The sequence below is a fragment of the Acomys minous genome (assembly GCF_964271855.1).
Source record: "Acomys minous genome assembly, chromosome: 2".
NCBI classification, from domain to species: Eukaryota; Metazoa; Chordata; class Mammalia; order Rodentia; family Muridae; genus Acomys; species Acomys minous.
The window spans coordinates 104,345,061-104,359,332 of NC_140484.1; the positions used below are offsets into that span (position 1 = coordinate 104,345,061).

The following is a 14,272-nucleotide window of genomic DNA, read 5'->3' on the forward strand; positions in this document are numbered from 1 at the left end:
CATCCTGGATGTCTGCCGGTCTGTGGAGACCCCCTTGCCACAAGCATTCTGTGGACTCTACTAGCTCAGGAAGCGCAGATATTAAACTCTTGTGTAAATAAGCCCAAGGCATGGCTTTCTTTTTCACATCTCTGTAAGCCTTTCCCCTTGGTTCCCTGGAAGAGCAGTGCCGCCCTATGACACGAACATACAGGACGGGAGTTTAATGCTCTTGTTTTTTTTCTTAATGGTAACAATTAGCTGTCAGGAACAGTACTTTTGCTAACAGCTGACATGTGTTCAGGAAGCAGCCTAGGTGCCAAGACTCATAGACATTACCTCAGAAGACAAGACAGGGAACTGGGCACAAAAACAACGTTAGGTAGGACAACAGCAGTTTCCTTCTAGGACCTTGCTGAGCAGTTGGCGTTCAACCATTGGGCTGCACATGTCTGTCCTTTCAGATAGCTGCTTTCTTTTTCTTTTCTTTTCTTTTCTTTTCTTTTCTTTTCTTTTCTTTCTTTCTTTTTTTTTTTTGTGTTTTTTGAGACAGGGTTTCTCTGTGTAGCCTTGGCTGTCCTAGACTCACTTTGTAGACCAGGCTGGCCTCGAACTCACAGCGATCCACCTGACCCTGCCTCCCAAGTGCTGGGATTAAAGGCTTGCACCACCGCCGCCCGGCTTGTTTCTTGATATAGCCCTTTATGAGGCTAGAGGGCTATGAAGGCCTTTAAATCATTACCATTGATATGAAATAGGCCAGCTGCAGGATGGTAGTGTAGTTTAAGCTTCCATGCTGTGGCCAAATTATCCACTTTACCCAGCGTGTGTTGGGGCCGTGTGGTGTTACCATAAAATACTGTATTTTTCTCATTGAGACTACAGTGTAGTATGGAGTCCAAGTAGAGAGATGAGTACCAGGGCCTCTGGAGTGGGTATGGGACCCTCTCATCGCCAGTGAATCTTAAAGAAGATAGGATGGATAAGAGCTTTCTTTCTTTCTTTTCTTTTCTTTTTCTTGTTTTCTTTTTTCTTTTTTTCTTTTTCTTTTTTTTTTTTTGCCATTTGCCAATCAGTAAGGCATGCCCGAGAAGGTTCAAGCACAGCCACAGAAGAGTTTGAAACACAGAGTTAAATTCTAGTGTTTCTGGGCTTACCCTGAGTTTGAACTTATCGCTTACGTTGTCTTTCACAACTAAGTTCATCCATCAAGAAAGTCCCTGCTGTGAGCATCTCTGGGATGGTTTATGGTCTCCTGATGGAGTGTGGAGTAAGGTCTTTCCCCCCAAGAATCAGTCAATCTCCTCCCCCCACCCCGCCCCTTCTCTCTGTCTCTGTCTCTCTCTTTTTCCTGAGACAAGGTTTCTCTGTGTAGCCCTGACTGTCCTGGAACTTGCTCTGTAGACCAGGCTGGCCTCGAACTCAGAGATTATATCTACCTGTCTTGGCCTCTTACCAAGTTCTGGGATTAAAGATGTATGCCACCACCTCACTGGCTTCTCCCAAGAATTTTTTTTTTTTGAAGGCTGCTAGTACCAGAGAAGATGCTAATGTGAAAGGCTGACTTTTTTGAGATTTTGCTTATTTGTTGTTTTGAATTTCCGTTCTATCTGAAGTACAGATGGGTGGGTCTTTTTCTTTGGATCTCATTTGTTTTGTAGAGGTCTTCTACTTCCCAGCTTGAGTATTTTATTTTTTTAACTATTGAAAATGGGATTTCCCATGATTTCTTCTTAGGGAGGTTGTTATTGATAAATTGAAAAGCTAGCCATTGTTGTAAGGTGATTTTTGTATCTTGCTATTTTGCTGAGTGCTTGTCAGTTCTAAGCATTTTCTGGTCTGGTCTTTAGAGTCTTCAGGTCATGTTTTCTGCAAATGGGGATAATTCTGACTTGTTTTAGGCCTTTTATTCATCCTCTTATTACCTGAGGTAAGAAGTTGGGTACAAAAAAAAAGTTGGGTGCTGTAATGAACAAGAATAGAGAGAACGGGTATCTTTGTCTCATTCCAGATTTTAGAGAGAAAGCTTTCAGTTTTTCTCCATCTCTAGCATAATGTTAACTACTATAGGTTTGTTGTATGTTGCCTGTATCGTGCTGAGATATGCTCATTCTTTTTGTAGTTTTTTTTAAAAAGGCTTTTATTATGAAAAAAAAATGTTGAAGCCAGGCATGGTGGGGCAGAGGCAGGCAGATAGATGACTGTGAGCTTGAGGCCAGTCTGGTCTACAAAGTGAGTCTAGGACAGCCAAGATAACATAGAGAAACCCTGTCTCGAAAATACCACCACTCCCCGAAAGAAAAAAGAAAAAGAAATAAATGCTGAACTCTTTCAAAGACTCAAAGACTTTTTCTGTATCAATTGAGATGACTGTATGATTTTTGTCCTCACTTAATCGTTTGTATATATTGATCCAGCCTTGCTTGCATCCCTGAAATGAAACCAAGTTAGTCATGGTACATGATATCCTTCCTTCCTTCCTTCCTCCCTTCCTTCCTTCCTTCTTTTTCTGGTTTTTCAAAACAGGTTTTCTCTGTGAATCCCTGGCTGCCCTATAGATTAGGCTGGCCCCAAACTCAGAAATCCACCTGCCTTTGCCTCCCAAATACATGATATTCTTTTTTTGTTGTTTGTTTTTGTTTTTTCGAGACAAGGTTTCTCTATGTAGCCTTGGCTGTCCTGGACTAGCTTTGTAGACCAGGCTGGCCTCAAAATCACAGTGATTCGCCTGCCTCTGGCTCCCAAGGGCTGGTATTAAAGGCATGTGCCACCACTGCCCAGCCACTTCTTAATGAATGCTTACATTGTTTATGTCCTTCTGATTATGGTAGATCATATGTGTCTAGGAATTTATCCATTTCTCTTACATTTTCCACTTTTTGAAATGTAAGTTTTCAAAGTATTCCCTAGTGGTTTCTGGTTCTGTTGAAATCTGTAGTAACCCCTTCCCACTCCTTTCATCTCTACTTTTTATTAATTTGTGTCCTTTCTGTCTGTCTCTCTACCCAACCTCTACTCTTGGTTCATTTAGGCACATGCTTGTCAGTCTTGTTTATTTTTTTCAATAATCAACTTTTTGTGTTACTGATGTTCTTTTAGGCTCTAGTTCATGTTTTCTGCCTAGATATTTATTGCTGTCTACTCTTTGGGTTTGGATTGTTCTTGTTTTTCTAGAACACTGAGGTGTATCATCAGGCTATTTTTTTTTTAGAAAACTTTCTCATTGTTTACTATAAGCATTCATAGCTCTAAACTTTAAGATTACCTTAGGTATATCTCAAAGGTTCTGGTAAACTGTGATATTGGGAATTTTAAAATTTCCTCTCTGATTTCTACAGCGACCCACCGGTCATTTGACAACATATTGTTTTGTCTCTGTATTTTTGTATGTTTTTTTCCACTGTTGATTTCCATTTTCTTGCACAGTGATCTGGTAAGAGACAAGACAATACTTAGATCTTTTTGTGCTGGTGAGGCTTGAGTTGTAACTGAAATGTCTGTTTTAGAAAAAAGTTTCATGGGAATGTGGGCTAAGACAAATATGTACTGTGCATCTTTTGGATGGAATATCATGTAGAGGTCAGGTGAGTTTATTTGCTCTGTTCTGTAGTTTAACTCTATGATTTCTTTGTTGACTTTTTCAATGAGATGCCCTATCTAAAGATGAGTTTAGGATATTGAAATCACCCACTGTTATTGATAGTGTTAGAGACCTACCTGTCTGACCTCTTATGTCTATCACTGTTTGCATATTGAAATTAGGAGCTTTAATGTTTAGTGTATATATTTACAATCCTTATAACTTCTTGATGAATTGTTTTATTACCATGTAGTGGCATTCTTTATCACTTCTGACTAATTTTGGCTTGAAATCTATTTTCATATATTTGGAGAAATGGTCCCATGTGTCCGGGATGGCCTTCAGTTCCCTATGTGGCTAAGTGTGCCCTTGAACTTCCGGCCTAGCTGTTGAACTGTCTTCCTAGTAGTGCCGGGATTACAGACAGGCGCCATCATGCCTGCTCAGTGCAGTACTTGGGAGTGACCCCAGTGCCTTGTGCATGTTAGGCAAACATCATGCCAACTCAGCTAAATCTCATCTTTAAAGTCTTGTTTTATCAGATGCCAGAATAGTGATGCCAGCTTGTTTTCAGTTTCTGCTCACTTGATAGATTGTTTTCCATCCTTTGACTCTGTGGATATTTTTACCAGTGAGTTGTGTTTCTTGGAGACCACAGGTGGTTGGATCTTGGTTTTTTTTTTTTTTTAATCCACTCAGCCAATCTCTGTCTCTTTCTTGTTGACTTGAGGTCATTTACATTTAAAGTTAATTAATAGTGGTGTTTCCAGATTTCTGTACTAATGTTGGTTGGATTATTGTTTGCTTTTCCTTTCTTCCCTATTTGTTTTAGGAGTTTTCTGTGTTGGATGTGATCAGTTCCTTCCTCCTTCATATTCTGTCCTGTGTTCTTGTGATGGTGACTTTCTCTGTGTCTTCTGCAGTGCAGCTGGGTGGCCATGAACTAGTCTGAGCTAGTGAACTGCTGTGAGCTAGTGAGCTGGTGTGAGCTAGTCTTGGAATGTCCTTTTTTCCCCTTCGATTTTTAAAGATAGCTCTGCTGGCTTTAGCAGTCTTTGTTGGCAGTTATTTATTTTCAGTTCTTGAAATATATCATTCCTCGCTTCCCTGGCTTTTAGCATTGCTGATAAGAGACTTGGCATTACCCGGATGTTTCTGCCTTTTTTAGGTAAGTTGGCATTTTTCCTGAAGAGCTTTTAACGTTGATTACCTTGTTTCAGAGTTTTGACATCTTGACTATATGTTAGGGGGGCTTTTTCCTCAGGTCATGTTTCTTTGAGGCCCTAAATGCCTCTTGTACTTGGATGTGTATCTATGTTTGGGAAGTTTTCTGCTATAATTTCATTGAATAGGTTCTCTGTGCCTTTAGCGTTTCTGTAAGCTTCTCCTTCTATGGTGTGGTGGTTTGAACAGTAATGACCTCGTAGACTCATGTGTTTGAATGCTTGCTCCATAGGGAGTGGCACCATTAGGAGGTGTGGCCTTGCTGAAGTAGGTGTGGCCTTGTTGGAGGAAGTGTGTTACTGTGGGGTGAGCTCTGAGGTTTTCCGTGCTCAAGCTACATCCAGTGAAATGGATTCTCCTCCTTGCTTACTGCAGATGTAGAACTCCTAGCTACCTGTTCAGCATCATGTCTTCCTGGACACTGCCATGCTTCCCACCATGGTGATAATGGACTATAAGCTATCCCCAGTGAAATATTTTCCTTTGTAAGAGGTGGCTTGGTCATGGCGTCTCTTCACAGCAATAAATCCCAAACTAAGACATCTGGGTTCTTAAGTTTAGTCCCCTGATCTCCCAGAATTTTTAGATGTGGTGGTCATGCTTGTTTGTAGAGACTTTTGTTTCTGTTTTCGAGATAGGGTTTCTCTGTGTTAACCTTGGCTGTCCTGGACTCGCTTTGTAGACCAGGCTGGCCTCGAACTCACAGAGATCTGCCTGCCTCTGCCTCCTGAGTGCTGTTATAGTGGCTTAAAAAAAAATTGTATTTTATTTACTATTGTGTGAGGGGGAGTCAACAAGTGCCATGGCATACATACGCCACAGTGGGCATGTGGAGGTCAAAAGACAGTGGGCGAGAGTCCGTTCTCATGTGGGTCCTGGGAATTTTAGTCAGGTCTTCAGGCTTGGTGGCAGGGGCTTTCCTCCGTCTCACCAGCACAGTGCTCACCTGTTTCAGTGCTCACTTGTTTGGCTGGTGTCGTTTATTGATGTTTGAATGAGGCTTCATCTGCCTTCTGTAGCCTTGATGGTCTTTCCTCTGCGTACTCAAGTCTGTTGGGGAGGCTTTTCATTGTGAGTCCTCCCCCCCCATAATATCTTTATTGGTTATATGGGAATTTCACATCATGCACCCTGATCACATTCACTTTCCAGTCCTCTCAGGTTCTCCCCGCACCCCGACTCTTATGACCTCCCCCCACAAAAAAAGAAGAGAAAAAAAACCCACCCACAAGTCCAATTTGTGTTGCCTAGATCCTCACTGGGGCACGGTCAAACTCCCAGTAACCAACTCCTTAAAGAAAACTGAGTTCTTCCCTGCCTGCACCCCTTCCAGAAGCCCTCAACTGTGGAGAGCTACACGTCACGCCACTTTTTAAGACTTCTCTTTGATGGCTTCCTGTCTAGACTGTTACTTTTTTGGGATGCATGTGTTGGGGGTAGAGGTTGCCACGAAAGCGTTCTCTCTCTTTCTCAGCTGTGCATCTGCAGTCCATGTCACTGCAAAAGCAGGTAGCTTCCTTGCTCTTTACAGTTGGCGCGAACACAGATCATGGACTTTGAAACTGTTTCTGGCAACACCAAGGACCATGGGCATCCACTTGGTCTCTGGCATCAGCACAGGCCATGGACCTCAGCATTGTCTCCAGTGGTAGCACAGACCACAGATACCAACAAAGCCCTTTGCTGCAGCACAAGCCACAGACCCCATCATAGCCCTCAGCAACAGCACAGGCCAAGGACATCAATATGACCTCTAGGGCAATATGGGTCAAAGATGCCAATATGATCCCCAGAAACAGCCACCCAGCCCATGGACATCAACCTGGCCCCAGGTATCAGCACAGACTATGGATGGACATCCCCATGGTCTTTGGTGGTAACATGACCAAGGACCTAAATATGGATGGCCTTTGGCAGCAGCATGGACCTTGGACATACACGGCAGCAGGTGGCTGGCTGCTAGGCCACCCAGATCAACATGGCCCTCTGTGGTATCACACAGCCTTTCCTCATACCTTCTCATGGAGTCTCTAGCTCTGTGTCTCTCCACCATGCAAGCACCTCTCCCTTCCTCCATCTTTCCCACCTTTCCATTGCACACTTGTTTGTCCTAGTAGCATTAGAAACTGCAGCGTCAAAAGCTTTACACACAAATGTTCATTGCAACAAGTTGTTGGTCTGGTCCAGGGTTTCTGGTTTCTGATGCACCATAAACACCAGACCATCGTCAGGACTTGTCTCTTGCTGTTAGGCAGGGTGTCTGGGGGCTGGTTCTGTGAGAGTCCCAGGATGCTGGGTTCCAGAGAGTTCCAGAACCTCCCTGCCTCTCCAAGGGGGCTCCAGGCCTCTACCTTTGTGCTTGGAGTTGGCAGGCAGCACCACTACCCTATCCCACCTGCTGCCCTCTTCTGTTGTTCACCAGGGCGGGTAGCTTGAGCTGCAGCTTCAGCAGCTCCAAGCTAGGGACCAGCCAGACCTAGGAGTGTCCCTGTTCATTGATGACACATGGTTCTGCAGGACCAGCTCCTCCACATGCAGCTCCAGCAGATGTGGGCTCTGACGACAGCAGAGGTGGTCGGCCCAACACAGGGCTCTCACTGTGTTTTTTACTTAGTTCACCAAGCTTTCTTTTTCTTTCCCAACACTTCTTTTTTCCCCCATAAATCTTAATTTATAAAATTGGCTTCCATGTTGTGGCTTTGTCACCCATATTGCTGATTTTCTTATGTATTTTACTGCCCCCACCTCTTTTTTTTTTTTTTTTTAATATATGTTGTCAATTTTCCTCTCCAGATCTTGGATTGTACTTATTTGCTTGTCTCTATTTTCTTTTATGTTATTGACCACTTTTATCAGAAAACTTGGGAAATCTTCACCTGGCTGTAAGGATTCTATATTCCATATGCATCTTAAAATCATCCAATATGCATATAATACTGAATAGGTTTATGCAAAATATAGAAGCTCTACAATAGTGTATATTTGTTTATCTCTCATTTTTCTATTATATAGTTTATATTATATAGTATGATATATATTATAGCTATATATTAATTTATACAATAAATTACATATTATATTAAGCTGTATGTTTCTTTGTTACAAACCTATCAATACTGCTATATAATTTCTAAAAAGTAGTAATGCCTTTAACACTCAGTAAGACGAGGATTTGACTCAAACATGTTTGCGCTCACATTTCCTCCTCCTTCGTGTTCTTCTGCAGCGTCCGGTTTCTGCCCAGTGCCATTTCCCTCCAGGCTAAACTACTTCCCTAGTGTTCCTTACAGTGATGTTCTGCCGACAACAGGTTCTCAGAGTTTGTTCATTGAAGGATATTTTTTAAACCTCACATTCATGTTGGAAATGTAGCTGATCTGGATAAAGAACTGCAAGAGCTTGCACCTGACACTCCCACCTCAGCAGTCTGTGGGTGACTTGACTTCCTGTTTATCTTTTTTGGGGTGTTGTTGTGTTTCGTAAATCTGTAAATATTTGCTGCCATATTCTTTTGTTTGTTTTTAAGATAGGGTCTCACTCTGTAGCCCTGGCTGTCCTGGAACTCACTATGTAGATCAGGCTGGCCTCAAACTTATGGATGCACCTGCTTCTGTCTTCTGAGTGCTGGGATTACAGGTGTGTACCGCTATGTCCAGAACCAGCTTCTGCCATTTATGGAGAATTTTTGTCCATTGCCTTTTCCAAATACTTTTATTCTATTTTCTTCTTTTTCTGGGATTCCAATTATATCAGTGTTGCTTTGCTTCACAGCAGTTTTCAAATCTCTGAGATTCTCTTTTTCTTTTGGTTGTTTTTTCTTTTTAAAACTTTTTTAAAAATTAAAAAAAATTTTAATGTACATCAGTGCTTTTGCCTGCATGTATGTTTGACTGAGGGAATTAGATTTCCTGGAACAGAAGTTACAGATAGCTATGAGCTGTCTGGGAGCTGAACCTGGTCCTCTGGAAGAACAGCCAGTGCTCTTTTTTCACCCCAGGCTGGCTCGATATATAGTTATCTTTCTTCCTTCTCTATTGCTATGAAGAAGCACCATGACCAAGGAAACTTAGAGATAAAAAAGCATTCAACTGAGTTTTCTTACAGTTTTAGAGGGTAAATCCTGTACCATCATGGCAGGGAGCAGCAGGCAGGCAGGTATGGCACTGGAGCAGTAGCTTGTAGCTGAGAGCTCACATCTGATCTACAGGTACAACAGGTATGGGGGGCAGGGGGGAGAGAGAGAGAGAGAGAGAGAGAGAGAGAGAGAGAGAGAGAGAGAGACAGACAGACAGACAGACAGACAGAGGGAAGGAGGGGGGTATTGAGAGAGGGAGAGGGAATGGGAGATGGCTTGGCATGGGATTTTGAAACCTTAAAGCTTACCTCCAGTGACAGACCCTCCTCCAAAAGGCCACACCTTCTAATCCTTCCCAAAGAATTCTACCAACAAGGGCTCAAGCATTTAAGTCTATGAGCCTATGGAGGGGATGCTCTTTCAAACCACCGCAGTAGTCAGGCTGACCTTGACCGCCTCCTCCTCCTCCTCCTGTCCCCACTGTAGTAGTCAGGCTGACCTTGGCCTCCTCCTCCTTCCTCCTGCCCCCACTTGTTGAGTACTGGGATTATAAATATGCACTACCATTTGTGGCTCCGAAATTTTGTTTTCATTTAAACACTTTCCCATCTTCTTTAGTGAGATATTTCTACTAATCTATATCAGTTCTACTTCTTCAATATACTTTTCAGACTATTGAAAAGGTTAGTCATATTCAATTTTAGACTTATATTTTTGTTGAGGTCTTACATCCACTGATTGAATATTTTCCTTATTAATTTTATGGATTAAACTGATTACCTTAATTGAACATATTTGTAAAGTTGTTTAAAAGCTCTCCCCTTCCTGTTAATATCTCTTTTAAATCAATTATGTTGAATAACTACTTTTCCTAAGTACACTCCACACTTTCCAGCTTCTCTGCATGTTTAGTAATGTTTGGCTGCAAACTAGTCACTGGTAAGTCTTTAATATAATGATTATGCCTCCTTTGATCATATACATAGTGGTAAGAGTGTATCCCCCAATTTTTTATGTCTCTATTTTCGTTTTAAAAAATGTATTATTATTTAAAAATTATTTTTATTTATTTTATTTTTTCACTGAATATATCTTGTTGGTGCTGGAGAGATGTCTTAGTGGTGGAAATCGTGTACTGCTTTTGCAGGGGGCCTGAGCTCATTTTTCAGCACCTATATACAGTGGCTTATAGACATCTGAATTCAGCTTCCAGAGACTTAGATGCCTCTGGCCTCCATGGACACCTGCTATCATGTGTACACACCCAATCACAGACAGACAGACAGACAGACAGACAGACAGATACATACATACACGCTTTAAAAATGAATATGCAAAAAGAAGATATATTGTGTTAATTGTCTTTGTTTTTCTTGGAGACCCGTGGGTCTCCAAGAGACTTTTAACCCAAAGACTCACACTGGAAGCTTCGCGTCCTCTGTGCTATGCAGCTGCTGACATCTGTCTGTATGACTTCCTATGGCTGCTGCTTTAGCCTGGACTTGTCGCGTTTCTCCCTTTGCCCAGAGGTCAGAGATGTGCCATGGATGTGGCTAAGCTCTCCCTATGATTTCTTGACTTTTGCTACTTTGGAGTCCTGTGCTCTGGTCCTTCAAACTGAATAGACTTCACCTTTAGTTGAGAAAAGTACCACAATGCCAGGTACAATGGCACATGCCAACAGTCATAACACATAAGGAGGTTGAGGCAGGAATGCTGAAAGTTGAAGGCCGGTTTGAGGTTTTTTGGCAATGCAGTGTCTTCAACAAACCAAACCAAACAAACCTCTTAAAAATCCTATATGTCTCTGAGGACCAGGTGTCCAACATAAGGACTCTTGGGGGCCAGTGTGATCACATCCAGACCAGCATTGCTAATGAATAGTACATGGGGTGAACCGACTGTCGGAAAGGAGTTCCAAATCTGGGAAGAGTTGCTGATGCTTCTTCATCTTGGCTCATCTCTGGTGCTTGTGAGAGGGCCACATCAGGCTGCCTCTTAGGATGCTGATGCAACCGTGATGTGCTTCTCCGTTTCTCCTCATAGTTTAGGTCCGTGTGAGCAGAGCCTCTTAGCTTAGCTTAGGTCACCCTGAAAGTTAGAATTCTATGGTGTGAACAAAAGAAACCATGCAGACTTCCCTCTGAAGAGGACCAGGGGCCAGGCTCTGGCTGCTGAAGGCTGCTCAGACCACCCACAACATGATCCTGATTTGGCTTTGAGGGTTTTGACCCCATGATGGTGTGACAGTGATGTACATATATTCAGTGGAAACTATTCTTCGACTTTTGATCTTTTCCTGGGTGAAGTGATGTATGGCTCATTACGTTACTCTTTTACCACATTGGGCAGAGGCAACTAGCTGTAGTGCTAATGGAACATCCCTCCCTTAAGGACACTAGGCGGCTCCCTGCAGGGTTCTGTTGTACTGTTTGGTAGACTAGTCACATTGAGGGTCTTTTCATCTGTCTGTCTGTCTGTCTGTCTGTCTGTCTGTCTATCATCTATCTCCATCTCTCTTTCTCTTTGGTTTTTCGAGACAGGATTTCTCTGTGTAGCCTTTGCTGTCCTGGATTTGCTTTGTAGACCAGGCTGACCTCGAACTCACAGTGATCCACCTGCCTCTGCCTCCCCAGTGCTGGGGTTAAAGGCATGCATCACCATGCCTGGCTAAATATGCCAATTTTAATCCTTGTATAGGTTATAGTAAAAATGAAATAGCGAGAGCAATTAAGTTGTAATCTGAATAAATTAATAATTAAAAAAACTACCAAAAAATGAAATAGCCATGATTCCCAGTTCCCTCAACTGCTCCCACTTCACATAATTCCTCCAGAGTCAGCCCCACCCCCATCCTTGTAACTCATGTCCTGACAGCCATTGGCTATTTTCCCATTAGTATAGTTTTTGAGTTTTATAGTTTTGTGTTTTTAAGAAGATCATGGAAGTAGAGTTGTGCATCATGTAGCTTTTTGAGACTGAGTTCTTCCACTCAGCATCATGCCTTTGAGTACCACACCTTCGAACAGCATCCCTTTGAGGACCACATCTTTGGACAGCATCCCTTTGAGGATCACACCTGTGTGATTTGTTTCAGTCAATTTGTGAATCATAGATTGTGCCTCTTTCTTGCTAAAGAGCATATTCAGTTTCCAAACAAATGGGTGCCATTGTGTAGAATGAATAGGATATTTTCAGGTGGACTCTTCATTGGGAACAATTTGCTGGTTTACATCTGTCAGTTGCCTTGATGGTTATGTAATTGGCTTACTTACAAAAATAGTGATACTACAGTCATTTCACTGTTTTATGCTGGAATTTCCCCTAATTAATAAAAATTAGTGGGTTTTACTTTAACTTTTACTCTCAAACTAGCAGTCCACAAGACTGTTAGCATTCAAGGGAAGAAAGTACTGCATTGGGCGGATAGAGCATTGGCCAATTTAAGACAGAACTTGTAAGCATTATACATGTGCAAAAACCTACAAAGAACAAACTTGTCTCCCAGATTCTTAAAACCCCAGCAAGAATGAAAGCCATGGAAACAAGAGTGGCAGCTAAAAATATTGGGATGATTGGGAACTTGGACACGCTTGTGACCTGGAATGGCCATGTAACTGGCTGAGGCTTCCTGCTTAAACCTTCTCATGACATTCAGAGTTACAGTCACTTCCTGCACTGTGGCCCTGTGAAGCAGGAGTCCTTTGTGCCATCTTCTGAACTTCTGTGACCATCATTTGTTTTTTTGAATAAAGTTTTATTGGTACAATGGGTGTATTCATAGGAGTGCTTTGGTACTGTAACTGCAGAGTCGGAGAGTTGCAACTGAAACCTGATTTCCAAAGGCTGAAGTATTTTCCATGTCATCCTTACAGAAACATTTTGATGACCCCTGTTCTAGAGAATACATTGTAAACGTCTCCTATGGAAACAAAACAATTTAATTAAAATTGTGTCAGTGGAATTCGGAAGTTAGAGTTTTGGCTGCCATCTTAATAGGTGCTTAACTGCCCTAGGCTCCAAGGCTTCTGTCTTACTCTTGTAGAGTGGCCCCAGGAGAGACCCAATGGCATGGCTATAGGAAAAAAAAAATGTACTAACACTTAGCAAAAGTCAGCCTGCTTAGCCATTTGTTTTGGGTCTCTGCTTCAGAAGTTGCCCCAGTGTCTTCATCATCTGCTCCCAGACTCTTCATGAGCCCACTTGATCTGAACCCAGGTTTTCCCAGTCTTTCCTCTTAACGTTCCACAGAGCAGCAGCAATCCCCAGTGGGTTTTCCTCCAGGATTTTCCGGACAAGATCTGTAAGGATGATTGACACTCGCCAGTAAGGACTGGGTGGCTCCCAGTTCCACGCTGTGTTATCTGGTAGCTGTCAGTCCACACCAGCGCTGGGTGCCTCCCTTTGCTGCACATCGGAGTCAGTTACAGTCTTAGCCTTTCTGCTTGGCTTTTAAATCCTTCCGTCCAGGAAGTCTTCTTGTCTGAGGCAGACACGGTTCCTTCTGTTACTTCCTAGATGCCTGCTCCTGTCCTTTCCTAGTGGTCTACCTGTGATTTCTGATGCAGGCGTTCCAAAAGGCACACATGCCTTTCTTTTAAGGAAGCCCATTTCTCATTGCTGTGTTGGGACCTAATTGCTGCAGGCACCCACTGGCCTCTTGTTGGTTCCTCTTTGCTACGTTTTCCCTGATCCTCTCCAAGACGCCATCTCAGGTCTGCCCATGCTGCTGGAAGAAGAGACTTCCGATTGTATGTGGCGCTGGGTTGTGTCTCCATCATTTCTGCACAGGCACCCAACTGATGGCGCATTTCCGTCACAGGAATCTGGAACCATCTTGGTGACCTAAATTAACTTTGTTTACCCTGTTAAATCTGATACTCATTTTTTTGTGTGTGCTTTTCCTTGATACTTAAATGATTTATCTATTTTTTTTCCTGTTGTTGACTATCTTTCTATTTTTCTTTTTCTTTTTTCTTTTTTAATTCATTGGAATGTTACACTGCACATAGCTGTGGGGGATGCTCTCTTATCATCTTCTGCTTCCTGGGAATTGCTTCTTGCACATTTGGTAGACTATATCTCTATATCTGAGCCTGGTGTGTTAAGTGCTGGAGGGTTTTAGTGTAGGACGTGTTAGTATCTCTCTTTCCCCTTGAAACAGTTTTTGGTAGGTTGTGTTATTCTGGAGATGTTCCTTTTCATTTATTTCCAGATTATTGGCACTTCTAGTGACATTGATGCAGGATTTTTGAGAGCAGCAGGACAGTTCCTGGCCTATTTATACATTTCCCAATGATCTAAGATACCAGATGCTCACCCTGGTCAAAGATCATTGTCACACCGAAGGCGATGAAAGCTGTGTGAATATGCAAAGCGGAACCGGGCCTTAACTAAAAATTCCTGTAGAAGAG

General features: G+C 42.5%; 1 protein-coding gene across 3 annotated transcripts in view; it reads left to right on the top strand.

Annotated features, from left to right (window-relative positions):
• The window catches only part of LOC311588141 (protein FAM169B-like), a 90,240-nt gene that overhangs the window by 52,483 nt on the left and 23,485 nt on the right, over positions 1–14,272 (top strand). The gene's annotated exons all lie outside the window — the stretch shown is intronic.